Here is a 12,986-nt window from a genome sequence, read left to right as displayed (position 1 = left end):
TTTTCTAAGTTAGTCATTGTCATAATATGATTAGCTTTTGATATCATCCTTCCATGAAATTGTGAAATGGTTCAGGTGAAAAGGACCAGAAATGAGTTCAGGACTGACTTTTTTCTCCCAGTGGAATAAATACTCTAGCAGGACCAAGAATCAACTGTCATACAGTTTATACACAGTTGTACACGATTTGCAAGTAAGACATTCAGTACAGAATATGAGGAAGCAAGAGATCAATGCTTATCAGTCAGTCATTTGCAGTGAACGGGAATCTACACCCAAAATATCTGTTTTCTGATTGTTTCTTTGTGTGTTTCTTCATGTATCAATTTTGATTACCTTTTGGAGCCCAGGAATGAAGTATTATAAAAGTGCATTGGGCTTATATTATTTAATAATGTATTAATAAAATGTAGGAAGGGAGTAAGGCATGCATTACTTTAGGAACCTATTCCAAGAATGTAAAGTACCATGGAAAAGTGACAAAAAGAGTAAAAATAAATTTTACACACTAAGTCAGTCCATTTGTCACCAAACTCCTCTGTACTTATATGTATTTCCCCAGTATTGCAAGTAAATGCATGTATACATACATATGAATTTATCTATATGGCAGTTAAGGAGTCATTTGAATGGGAATGACTGAAAAATCAGTCCAGTTTATAACTAAATGTTATTGAATTAATTCCTTAGCAGCACACTTTGTCAGTTCATAGTTTTTAGTTCTATTGAACATCATCGCTATAGGTACAAAAGTATTATTCTTTTGGAATCATATCCTATTTTAGCTGTGATAGCGAAACATCCCACAGCTGATGCCATTCATTGAGAACTGATGAGACTTGGTGGCTCTTAGTCACCAGTCAAGGTGGTCATATGTGGCAGCTCTCTGATGGGAAAAATCAGAATTGAACCAGCATTGTATTCTCTGTCTTTCTTCCTAACAGTTGGTGGATTTATGCCATTTTCCCCTTTCCCAATGATTGCCTTGATCTACTCTTTTTGTTTGTTTTGCGATTTGTTTTTATTGTTGTTGTTTTTTGGGTTGAGTTTTGTTTGTGTGTTTATTTTTGGTTTTGTCTGGACAGTCATTCTTTTTATGCACTAGATAGAACATCTATCTGATTCTATGAATCTATGATAAATACACTTTAAAAGAAAAAAAATCCTGAAATAAAAATTTGATAAATTTCATTTTATTAACTTTAAGTAGCTAATAAAAATGTTTTTATTATAAACATGATTGTGTATATGTATATACATATATTTATCTATGTGTATTTCATTATGTACATTATCTTTGTCTACAGAGTGTTCCAACTGCCATGACTTGACCTTTACCCATAAAGTTCTACTGGAGACTTTCCCTTTTATTCCAGTATAAATCATTGCTCAAAAAGAAATAGTTTTAGATGTACTTTTGGAAGTATTTCTTTTATCTGCATTAGCTGGAAATGGAAACACTCTTCCAGATACTGTCTTTGACTGTAGTTTTTCTTTCTACTTTGAAGCCTAGTGAGAGAGAAAGACTGAATACCTCTAAGCTTATAAAGGCAACTAGGACCAAAAAGTAGAAGCGGAGACCAAAGAACTTCATTATATTTTTCTGATCAATACAGTTGTTACTAGAAATAATACTTCTTCCAAAGGTTTCAAAAGAACAGTGAAAAAGAAGTTTATAAATTTTATTTTAGAGAAACATCTGCTTTATATGTAGGTCTGAGACAATTAAAAAATTGTCGAAATATTTATTCTGCAACTTTATGAATGATGTTTCTTTCATCGAAAAAGCAACAATGATGATGTGTAAATGTGTGAATAAACTTTGAAATTTTTTCACAAGTAAATGAAAAACATTATCAAGTGTGAATGGAGAGTTTCCACACCAGTTTTACAGAATTGGTGGAGATGCTTACAAGCACTGCATCTCAAGCTCAGAGTATCAATCCTAGGAAGAGTTTTAAAAATACTAGGAAGAGTTTTAAAAATAAGCTTATTTTGAATTTATGACAGGAAGTCTGATTTAAAATATTTTTCTATCTTACTTCCATTTTCCACTTATAAGAGAAGTCCATCAGATATTTTGATTTGCAGATGCAAGTGCTCCACAGATAAGATGCTGACCTGTGTTCACTGTGCTCTAATGCACACGTTGTTACCTGTCACACACCACGATCTACCCTTTACCTGAGCCAAAGTCATGTATTATAATGAGCTGAATTCCCAGTGTTATCTGTGGAGAAGTACATGGACAAAAGATGTATTGATTTCAGTAACCTTTCTTTAAAGAGAAAGGCAACTTTTGTATTTGCAGTGAATTGCTTTCATCTATCCATTCACATGTATCTCTAAGACTTTACTGTGATGGTAGATAAAACTTCAGAAAATAGCTATGTCACTCACAGAGTAGCATTTGGACAGTCCATGAATCAGAATAGATTTTGGAATACTAGGTACTCCATGTAAAAACATTCCAGCCTTTAGGTTGGACAGGTAAGAAAGAGAGGTTTTTTCAGTCTGATCTGTGTTAGCATGGAAGCTACTATAATAATAATCAATCTAAATCATGTTCTTTGGAGGTCTGGTACTGTAACTCACTCAGAAAATGCAAAAGTACAACAAAGATTTTTGTGAATATTTAATTATTTGATTTTTATGTGTTTTTGAGATATCTCAAGAATTTTTTTTTTTTTGACTTGAGGGGGAATCAATAGATGATACATGAATACTCAGAGAATCAAACTCTATTCAAATGTTCAAATTTGTCCTTTCTGAAAATTTCAATTGATATTATCACAAGAATTATTACAATTAATTTGGAAGGTTCATTTTGTCTTGAGTGAACTTTTGAAACCGTTGTCTACAACCTTCCTGTTCATTTGACTTAGTTTTTGTTGAACTTCTCTACACTTTTTTTTTTTTCCAGGAGGCCATTCTTTTCCACTCACTTATTTTTTCTTGTTGACAGTCAAGCTTGAATTGTATCGCCGATTCCTGACAGTAGTTTCTTTCTGAAATTCTATAAAATTTGGGTTAAACAAATGGGATTTGTGCTCCTGAATTAGTTAGGCATCAGTTTGCTAGGTATCAAAGAATTTGGACATGACTAAAATCTGCTTCATTGGTACATTTCTGTAATTTTATTTGCTGGAAAGTAGATCTTGTCTAAAAGAGTTATATGTGCTACCTCTGCTCAGACCTTAGAAAAACACAAATGCATCTGCATGTATATATATACGTGTGTGCATGTATGTGTGCGTAAATACATATACTAGGAAGTGGATAACATAAGGGAAGTTATTTGGCTTCCAACTATCATGAACATCACAAACCATGTAAAGCTGTACTAATATCCATGTTTCAAGACATTTCTCTTCTTGTAACATGTACTGAGAAGTCTAGTCAAACTTTTTGACATAAAACATGATTCTTGCTGTCTACAACTCTACTTAGTGTCTACCTTAATGAATCAAGATCTAATTATTCTGAACAAGATTCTCTGTGAGCACTCAGCCTTTCTGTAGCATGGCTTGATACCCTACATCTGGCTGACATCTTTAAATATCGAAGATTGAAAGATTTCACTTAGTCATGTCAGGGACAGCTGCTTCTACGGGGCATATAATAAAATTACATCAGTGCACATGGTAAACTGTGAATGTCACAGGCTGTTTTCTCTCATGTAGCCTATTTTCTATTATCATTTAGGTTTTATGTTGATCAGTTAGAACAAAACCTATTTCAAACATTTCTATAGAAAAAAAGTTATTTTGATTTCCATTAGGCACAGAAAATGTTAATCCAACTACGTTACAACCCAATTACCTATTCTAAGTTTGGACCTGCTAGATTGGAGAAGGATGGAGAGGTGGGTAAAGATGAAAGTAGCTGCCCCTGTGGCATTTTTCAGAGATAGATTCATAAACATTTCTCCTTGTGCTGGCAATCTGACATTGTTTTTTTATTTTTTATTTTCAGGTAACAAACTATGGATTTCAGGAAGTGATGAGTAAATGGCTGTTCTATGCCTTCAAGAGCTGCTGAGGTAGACACCATGCTGCAGACAGAATTAGAATTTAAGATCTACCCCCGGCTGCAGAGCTTCCTTAAATAGATGCTAGGGTATGAATCTATTGATACAGTCATAAAAATCCAGGAAGGTTTAGAAAGAGAGTTTATACATTGAAGTAGTAGTATACATTTATACTATGTTACTGGAAATGTAGTGTAGAGAGCGCCATAAATTACATATACAATGTTTTACTGTGGAAGTAAACAATACTTTCATCTCGTGGGAATGATTACTTGGAGATAGATAAATGTGAGTAGGATTTTGGCATAACGAAGACTGGTTGGCTTCTTTGAGGAGAGTACACACAAAGATGTCAGGAAATTGTCTTATGTGGAGTCATTCTGTGAAGGATAAAAGGAATAGAAAGTGAGGCTCCTATAAATTGAGGGTTTATATACATACTTTTGAGACTTCAACCAAAGTTATTAATCAAGCCTTTTTATGAAAATGATTTTTGCCATGTGAATAGTTTTTCCACTGACACATCATAAATATGTATAGTCCAAAAAATATTTACAACTTCAAATTTTAAAGCCAAAACAAAATCTTTGTTAATAGGAAGAGCTGATACTGTAAGGATAAGTATCTAGTATATTCTTCTGGAATCAGCACTGAATTATCATTACAGGAAAAAATATGTTCATATATCTCTTCTTTATTCTCTGATCCTGAAAGACTTGCTTCTGCATTTAAAAAAATGGCTTCTGCCTATACAGAACATATTGACCCTTTGAAGATGAAGACTTGCACATGAGGAAAAGCTTCCATGAGGAATTACCATCTAATTTGAAATGTGCCCTTTGAACACAGCAGATAGGAAGGAAAGAAAGCAGATGACAGTGACTGTAGTACTAGTATTTAGTTACACTGTTTAGCTATGTGCAAAAATTAATTGTTTTGAATAATTTGAAAACATTTTTCACATTTACAAATAATTAAAATTATAAGCCCAATTCAGCTGGGTTTAATTATTAAAAGTTGATTGCTTTTATGTGAGTATTGCAGTGAAAGGAGCACAGGTAGAGACGTGAGAATTCTTGGCATAGGCAAACCTAGTCCTGGCAGGTCATTCCATGTATCAGAGTCTGCTTGGGAAAATGAAAAAAGCCGTCAGAGATGGGTGATAACAAAGAGCATTGACTGAAATACAATTTCTGGCTAAGGCTTGCACTTGTAAATTGTTGACTTACCTGCTGTAAGTGTTTACCACTTTCTGCAACTGGGGAAGACAGAACAGAACAAAAGGTTGGCACACGTCTCCTGTTTTACCTATGTCCTTTCAGATGGGCATGCCGTCTTCGAGTCATCATAGCTTTAGTAATTTTCCTGAGTAGCAGCAAACTCTGTTAAGGCCCCATGGGTTGGCAAGATCTTCCATCATTTCAGACATGGGTTTCAGCACTGTGCTAGAACTCTTCTTCACCCAACCACATTCTGCAGTCTCCAGAACTTCCTCAGTTCTTGACAGCGTTCCATGAGAAGGACATGCTTTCCCACAATTTTCATGTACCTTTTCAAGAAGTATGAACATGTATGAACACAGACTTATACAGTGATAAACTAGAGATCCAAAACAATTCTGCAACATTTAAGAATAAATTTAATTTTTAATATGTTTGAAGTTCTACTGTTGCAGGACTTCATCCCAAGCATGCAGGTTTATGAAGAGAAGACCTGGCTGTTTAGACATGTTCATGGCATGGATTTATAGACTTTACTCCTATCGTATAAATTGCCATTATTTCCCTCTGTGTTCTTTGATATACCTTTACATTTTATTTGCTTCAACTTAATAGTGAACTTAAAATAAATACATCATGAAAAAACCATGAAATTTGGTACTGTGAAAGTTCTGGTTATAAAAACAATAGCCATGATACTAGTATAAGAAAGGTCAAAACTATTAGGTAAGAATTACAAGGTTATGTTCTGAATCAGAAAATAATATTTTAGTATTCTGGACATTTATTATTTTCTTGGCTTGTGATATATATAATGATTTTTTTTTCTCCTTACATTTAAAAGTGATGTTAAATATTGACAATGGTCTAAATCCCAAGGTAAGAAAGTAAAGAGCTGCATCTGATAAATTCGAATTCCAGGTGAAATCCACAGAGACTAATTCGACATTCTCCTCTGAGTAATGCTCCAAGAAAGTCAGGGTTAGACCTCTCTGCTCCCCACAAAATCATTTAGAAACCTCCATTGCTTCCAAAGTGCAACCTAAAAAGATGAATATACTGTGGAAGGGCTGACCTAGCATTAATCAACAGGAAAGGTCAAACGCAGGGCTATCTATATCAGTACTGTTGTATTCAATTTTGGAACTTAAAGGTTGGCTTCCTTGAAAGTTTATGGTGTTTTCAAGATGAATATGCTCATCCCCTTGGAACATACTTCTGAAGTAATTCTCTGCAAGTGCATATATTGAGTAGGATTTAAGTATGGTTTCCAGGAGGTATCACTTCTGTAGTACTCAAATGTCATTTAATGAAGACTAGTTATAGACCTGTCTCATTTTAAAAGGAGCCAAACCATTTTTCTAGAGTGTTTCCTAAATAATAGCTTATCAAGTAACCATTGAGAGTTCATTTATCATGGAAAGAGAAGAGAAATATCTAGTTAGAGGCTGAAATCTGTTAAAAAAAAAAATCAAAAAAGGACAGACCTCAGCTCTGATGCTAAGTTTCTTTCTTGATTTGTATTTTTTTTATTTGGTCAAGGTTTTATTGGAAAACATGAGACTGTCTGAGGAAGGAGAAATGCTGGTATAAATCATTTTGGGATGAAAAGGTCAAGAGACCAGACCTTTCCATTTTCTGGGTGATTACTGTAATTTCCAGACTAATACAAAAGTCAGCTTTTTTTTTTGGCAGGCTTGTTCTTGCCCCCCACAATGTCTTGGAACACAGCTGAAGCTCTGCTTTATGCTAGGCTCAATAATCTTGATTTAGGTTAGGGAAGAGTTCAGAGCTTCTACATACAGACAGGGACATTGAATAAAATTAAAACAATACAACTTTAACAATTGTAACATAGATTACTGCCTTGGATTAAGAGTCCAAAAACTTGACTATCTTCCAAGTTAGGTAAATAGTAATGTCTCAGAGATGTATCCCTTAAACCCCAGAGATTTAAAAAGTGAGATAAGCTGTATATATGATGACATCAGAGGGTTGTGTTGCCATTCACATAGATTTAGACAGGCTGGAGAAATGGATCAACAGAAATCTTATGAAGTTCAACAAAGGGAAAAGTAAAATCCTGCACCTGGGAAGGAATAATCCCGTGCACTAATACACACTTTACGCTGCCTGTAAAGCAGATTTGCAGAAATGAAACTTGGGGTCCTGGTGGACAACAGGGTAACCTTGAGCCAGCAATGTTCCTGTGAAGAAAAAAAAATCCAACAACCTACCTGCTGGGCTGTTGCCAGCAGCTGAGGAGGGTCATCCCTTTCCTCTGCTCAGCCCTGATGAAACATGTCTGGAGTGCAGTGCCACTTCTGCACTTCCCAGTACAAGAAAGATGTGGACTTTTATGGAGCACACCCAATGAAGGGTCACAGAAATTATTAGGATACTGGAGTGGACAGGTTGAGTGAGGTGGGACTCTTTGTCCTGGTTGTCACCCATGCATATAATCACCTGATGGGACAATTGAAGATATAGTAGGCAGGCTCCTCTCACTTCTACACAGTGGCAGGAGAGACAATGGTCACAAATTAAAAAATAGGCAGTTTAATCTGAATCCAAGAAAACCAACTGTGAAGTTGGTACAACACTGGCACATGTTGACCAGAATGGTTGTGAGGCGTTGATATGGTTTGAAGCTGGCTCCCTGCCAAGTCTCCAAACCTTACCACCAGAAGTCCCCCCCCCAAACCTCAGGGAGAAGAGGGAGAAAAAAACTAAGAAAACCCAAAACGAGAGAGAAACAATCAAAGTGAGATATATAAATATATTTACACTTATATACAATTAAAATATACAATTTCACAAGGGAAAAGGGAAGGGGGAAGGGAAAGGGAACAAAACTAAAATAAAATATATATATCCCAATTAGTGACCCAATATCTAACAACTAAAAAGTTAGCAAAGAAAATAGCTCACTACTCTCCTGGGACAACCGAGAGTTGCTCCGGAACGATCGCCGGCAACCTCCGTCTCCCAAGGTCGGCAAGGCCTTACCAGGCCTCGCTCCCCAACACGACAGACTCAAACAGCAGGGAACCTGCACCTCCAAGCCGCCGGAAGGAAAGAGAGCGAAGGCCTCTCCTCCTTTCTTCTTATAATCTGGCCTACGTAAAAATCGTAGGGAATACTGGGTAAATCTGGACCCTTCCTTGGTTACAAACTGGTCACCAAGGAAGGCCTAGCCCAAACCACCACAGGCGTCCATCTGTGGAGATATTCAAAACCTGAACACAATCTGAGGCAATCTGCTATAACTGACCCTGCTCGAGCAGGCTGGTTGGTCTGGGTAAGCTCAGCAGGATGCTTTCAACGCAAATTATACTGTAATTTCAGAGTTATTTTGTAATTCTCTTCCATTAACTGAATATTTCACAACTATCAGTAATTTAGTAAATCAGCACTTATTTCCACAGATGTAAAATCTGAGGCATTTTAAAGAGCTTTCTGAAGAACACGCACCCACATATACCTCAGCAGTGATTAAATTCCTATGCTAATTCACAGTTCAGTGGCATTGCCTAGTCTTAGCTTCAAAAGGCCCATTTAGTAGGCACAGGTTTACAAAACCTTGATGTATTGTCTTAATAAAAATCAGAATAAAATACTTTGCATCTACTTTCTGCACAGTACAGTTATCTTTGTCTACATAAAAAAAATTTTATTTTTCTTTCCAAATCCCAGACTAGCAATTCCTTTTGATTTAAACAGACATTAATTAAGTAGGAAGGAGTTCACATTATGGGAATGCTTTGCAGAGTTTATATAGGGAAAATGACAAATGTAATTCTTTAAAAATGAACTTTATTACTGTTTTGGGATTCCAAGAATTGATGTTAAAAAATCCAGCATGTAATTCTTTAAGAAATTCAATGCAAAAAAATGTGATTTATGAACAACTGTTTTTGTACTCTCTGATTCATTTCCTATAAGACTTATTCCTAATTAAAATCTTGAATAATTTCCTATGATGGGTAATACTGTGGATAGTATTTCTTGTTAATTTAAATCAGTGATTCTTTTAAATTGATGTCTGTTCCCTGATCATGATTCTCAGTGTTTTGTCATACATGACTAAGAAACACAAGGTGGTATATGTCCTTTGACAACCTCTATTTAGAATTCCTTAAGTTTGTTTTCGTCTCTTTTTAAAAATTAAGTAATTTCTGTGGCAGTGTTTCTAATGTACTTAATACAGAAAGAAGCTAGACATGTTGACATGGTTCTAGGACAACAAGTAAACGCCTTGGTAAATTTAAATGTGTGAATATTCCCAGCAGAAGGTGATTGCATTGTCTGTTAAAAAGGTCAGCATGTTTTCTTCCTATTTCTTTTACAAGAAAATATAAGCTATTTGTTAGCAACTGTAAGATATGCTATAGCATCTGTGATAAGAATAAGTATTTGCTGGCTGCTGCTTGATTTCACTTTATGTCAGATTAACATACAAGGTACTCTGCAGCTTGATATTTTCAGACTGCTGCACATGCACTGCTTTACCTGTATACATTGCTGCTTACAGAACTGAGAAAACAGCTTTGCAATTTATATGTTGGATATCTTGTATTTTGACTGGAAAGAAGGTTTATTCTTTTATTTCATTATAAAACAGAAAGCAAAATAGTTTCTTCAAATATAACCTTCCATACGTAAACAATATATATAAAATTGTATTCTTAATTTTATTTTACAGAAGTAAATCTGCAGTATGTAGGAAGACAAAAAATGGGAACTAAGGAAAAAAAAAAGCAGCTCTTTGAAAATTTTTTGAAAACCTACTGAAGATGTATTTAGAAACTGGAAGATTTTTAGAAATTGGAAGATTCTGGAATCAGAGAGCACGATGAGCCAAAAGATGAATCTAGAATGACTGATGTAATGAATGGGGCCCTCCAATCTCTGAGCAGCATCAAAGTACTAGAAGTTGCTAGATAATGCTGTTCCAGACTCTGTAAAAAAAGCAGTGACTGCTGGTGATTTTCTTTAAACAACAGCTCTAGACTGGCTTAATCTTGTAATGTCTTAGTGGATGTTTTTGCACAGTAGGGGACATACACTGCAGCAAAAAAAATCTCCATTGTTACAGCTGTGTTTGGAATTCCAGTAATCTATATCAGTTTCATCAATAAACCTGTTGTCAACTAAAATAATGTCTGAATTAATTTACAGAATGTTTGCGCTAGTTCAAATTTAAAAACACTCTGACATGAATTATTACTCTTATAGAAATTGTTCTTTTGTGCTTAGATAGCAAGCAAAAGGATCAGGTATACTGAATGCTGGAAAAATTATAGGATAAGACAATGACCCAAATATATTTGCAACCTGTGTTTGTATTCTCAAATATAGAGAGGATTTAGCAAATAACCTCTATTGAAAACTGGATTTCTATTAGCCAGGATATTCAACCAGATTAATCAACATTTGAAACTGAACAATTTGCTGAACAATTGTGGAAATTCTTAGAACTGAGATTTCACCAGATTGTCCAGCTGCCTGATAAGCATGTTCAAATGGCTTTGAATATTTATTTTAGTGGAGGCAGTTGTACAGAAAAAAACTGCAAACAGATAACACTATGTTTTGCTTTTTCAAAGATATGCATTTAAATAATTTTTAGATCTTCCTGGAAATATGAGATGTGGATGCTACTGACACAAGAAACTATTACTTTATGTGCCCAATATAACGATTTGCAGTCTGAACTTACTATATTTCAAAAGTCCTGGGATTCCTGTTCTTCAGGATTTCTGGAAGGAGAACCGTAACTGAGTGGAAATGGGCATGTGTAAGAGACATTGTGTACTCTGACAAAGCAACTCATCTTGAGTGTAAAGGAAGCCCTGGGCACAGGAGAAACACTGAAATGTAATAGTTATCCTAGTACTCCACTTCTCGTCTGTGCTATATTAAAACAGGATGCAGCTGAATGTTTGCAAGTGCTTTTGAAGAGTTCACACAAAGAAAACAATAGCTTCCAGAGGGACAGAGATTTCTGCTGAATTGTTTGTGTATCATTGTGACAGAAACAAAAGGAAAGTAAGATACACAGAACAAATTTTAGTTCTGCCATATTGCTGAACAAAAGATGGTTTGTTCTTTTAGAAGAGGTTCCCCCTCTGGCCTCACTCTCACTAAAAAGAACAAAGCTTTCATTCAAAGAATTTGATTAAAAATATAATTTGAAAAAAACAGGTCTAGAAATGAGAATGTTACTATGAATAACACCCAATAAAAGATCATGGCTAATCTTCTTTACATTATTTTCATTTCACTGCTAAATTATTAAACAGCAATTTTTCAACTGCTTTGAACTCTGAAATAGCATTTTCTGCAATACTTATGCTCTCTGGTACACTGCATCAATCAAATCCGGCTGCCACAGATTTCAAATAGCTTGTTGGAAAAATGTGGTGATTTAACATGCTGCCTGTACTGCGCCTTGACAAAACTGAGAAGTAGCGAGAACATTTCCATTTAAATTAATTGTCCACTATTAACTTCCTAATGGAGTTTTGGTTAATTAACAATTATTTACATGTGAAACATTAAGACATTTTAAACCAGTCCTTAACCCTCTCTCATTCTTCATTTGCCATAAAGCCAAATGAAAACCTGTAAATGAAGCTGTTGCTGAATCAAGGATTTTAGCACTGCCTCTGGTCGATAATAAGAGCTAGTTGTAGCAGTGATCAGTACACTGGCATGAGATCACATATAGAAGAATGCTTCAAGGTACCATCAATCAGACTCAGATTTATCAAGTTGCAGAGGGAGTCCCCATCCTTCAGCCGGAGTAATACGTGCCCTTCTGCATCATATGACACAGCTGCAGGCGTGTGGCTGGTGTCCGTGTCTCTATAATCAATCTCTTCCTTCACAGGAATAGAAAAGCTTTCATTTCTAGGTAGGTTACTCGGTATTTTTTTCACTGGGAAGAAGGTTTCTTTCTTAATTCTGTATGATCATGGAAAAGTGATTGCCACTAGTTTAAACATAGAACCCATTGTCATACAATAAATGGAAAGAATGATTTCTCCTGCTATTAAATGTGAAGTAGTTTGGACTGGAATTTGTCTGAGAATCCCAATTAAAATAAGAACAAGAAAAGAAATTGTGGTTGGACATCTAGAAACCAGAAATCAAGTAAATGCAAAAACTTTGTGTTCAAAAGCATTACAATCCAAATGAAAAATAACAGACTGACAAATTACTGTTGACAACCCACTAGGAACTGAAGCTGTTATATGGCTGTTTTCAGAGAATGAAACTTGTGACTGATATGAACCTGACAACAGGGCTGAGCAACTTGTGCACACAGTGCTATTTCAGCAGGCACACTCTGTATCAGGTGAACTGGAAGCTGTGGGTAAAACAGAGCCCTGGTAAGACAAAAAAGGGGTTGACAGGGCTGCTGTGAGGCTGGCTAACTGCTATATAACCTGCTGCCTGGGAAGAAGGCTGCACCAACGGAATCAGAATCTTGGACAGCCTTAAACCCTCTCTGAGGCTCTGTGGGGTTTGCTGAAGGGGATTGGGGATAGTGGGAAAGGAGGTCAGATGGTTGCAGGCTGAGCAGGTGCCATCGAGGCCCTTGGCAATCAATGGCTGCAATTGCTGTTCTGCCAGCGGGACATGCGATACCTCGGCTGGGCAGAAGGATGCACAGCAGAACTGCCAGATGAACGAGACTTGGCAAGCCTGAAGGTGGGGATGGAAATCTG

The 12,986-nt window shown here is 35.9% G+C and overlaps 1 long non-coding RNA gene across 1 annotated transcript; it reads left to right on the top strand.

Moving 5' to 3' along the window:
* The first annotated feature begins 8,430 nt into the window (after positions 1 to 8,430).
* Positions 8,431 to 10,409, top strand: LOC113992872. Its single transcript, XR_003542387.2, has 3 exons — positions 8,431 to 8,551; positions 9,461 to 9,569; positions 9,956 to 10,409. It is a non-coding gene; the product is annotated as an uncharacterized LOC113992872 (long non-coding RNA).
* Positions 10,410 to 12,986: the final 2,577 nt, after the last annotated feature.

This window comes from Pipra filicauda, unplaced genomic scaffold (genome assembly GCF_003945595.2).
Source record: "Pipra filicauda isolate LSUMZ 115617 unplaced genomic scaffold, ASM394559v2 scaffold225_size1262401_pilon, whole genome shotgun sequence".
NCBI classification, from domain to species: Eukaryota; Metazoa; Chordata; class Aves; order Passeriformes; family Pipridae; genus Pipra; species Pipra filicauda.
This window is presented reverse-complemented; position numbering and strand designations above follow the sequence as displayed.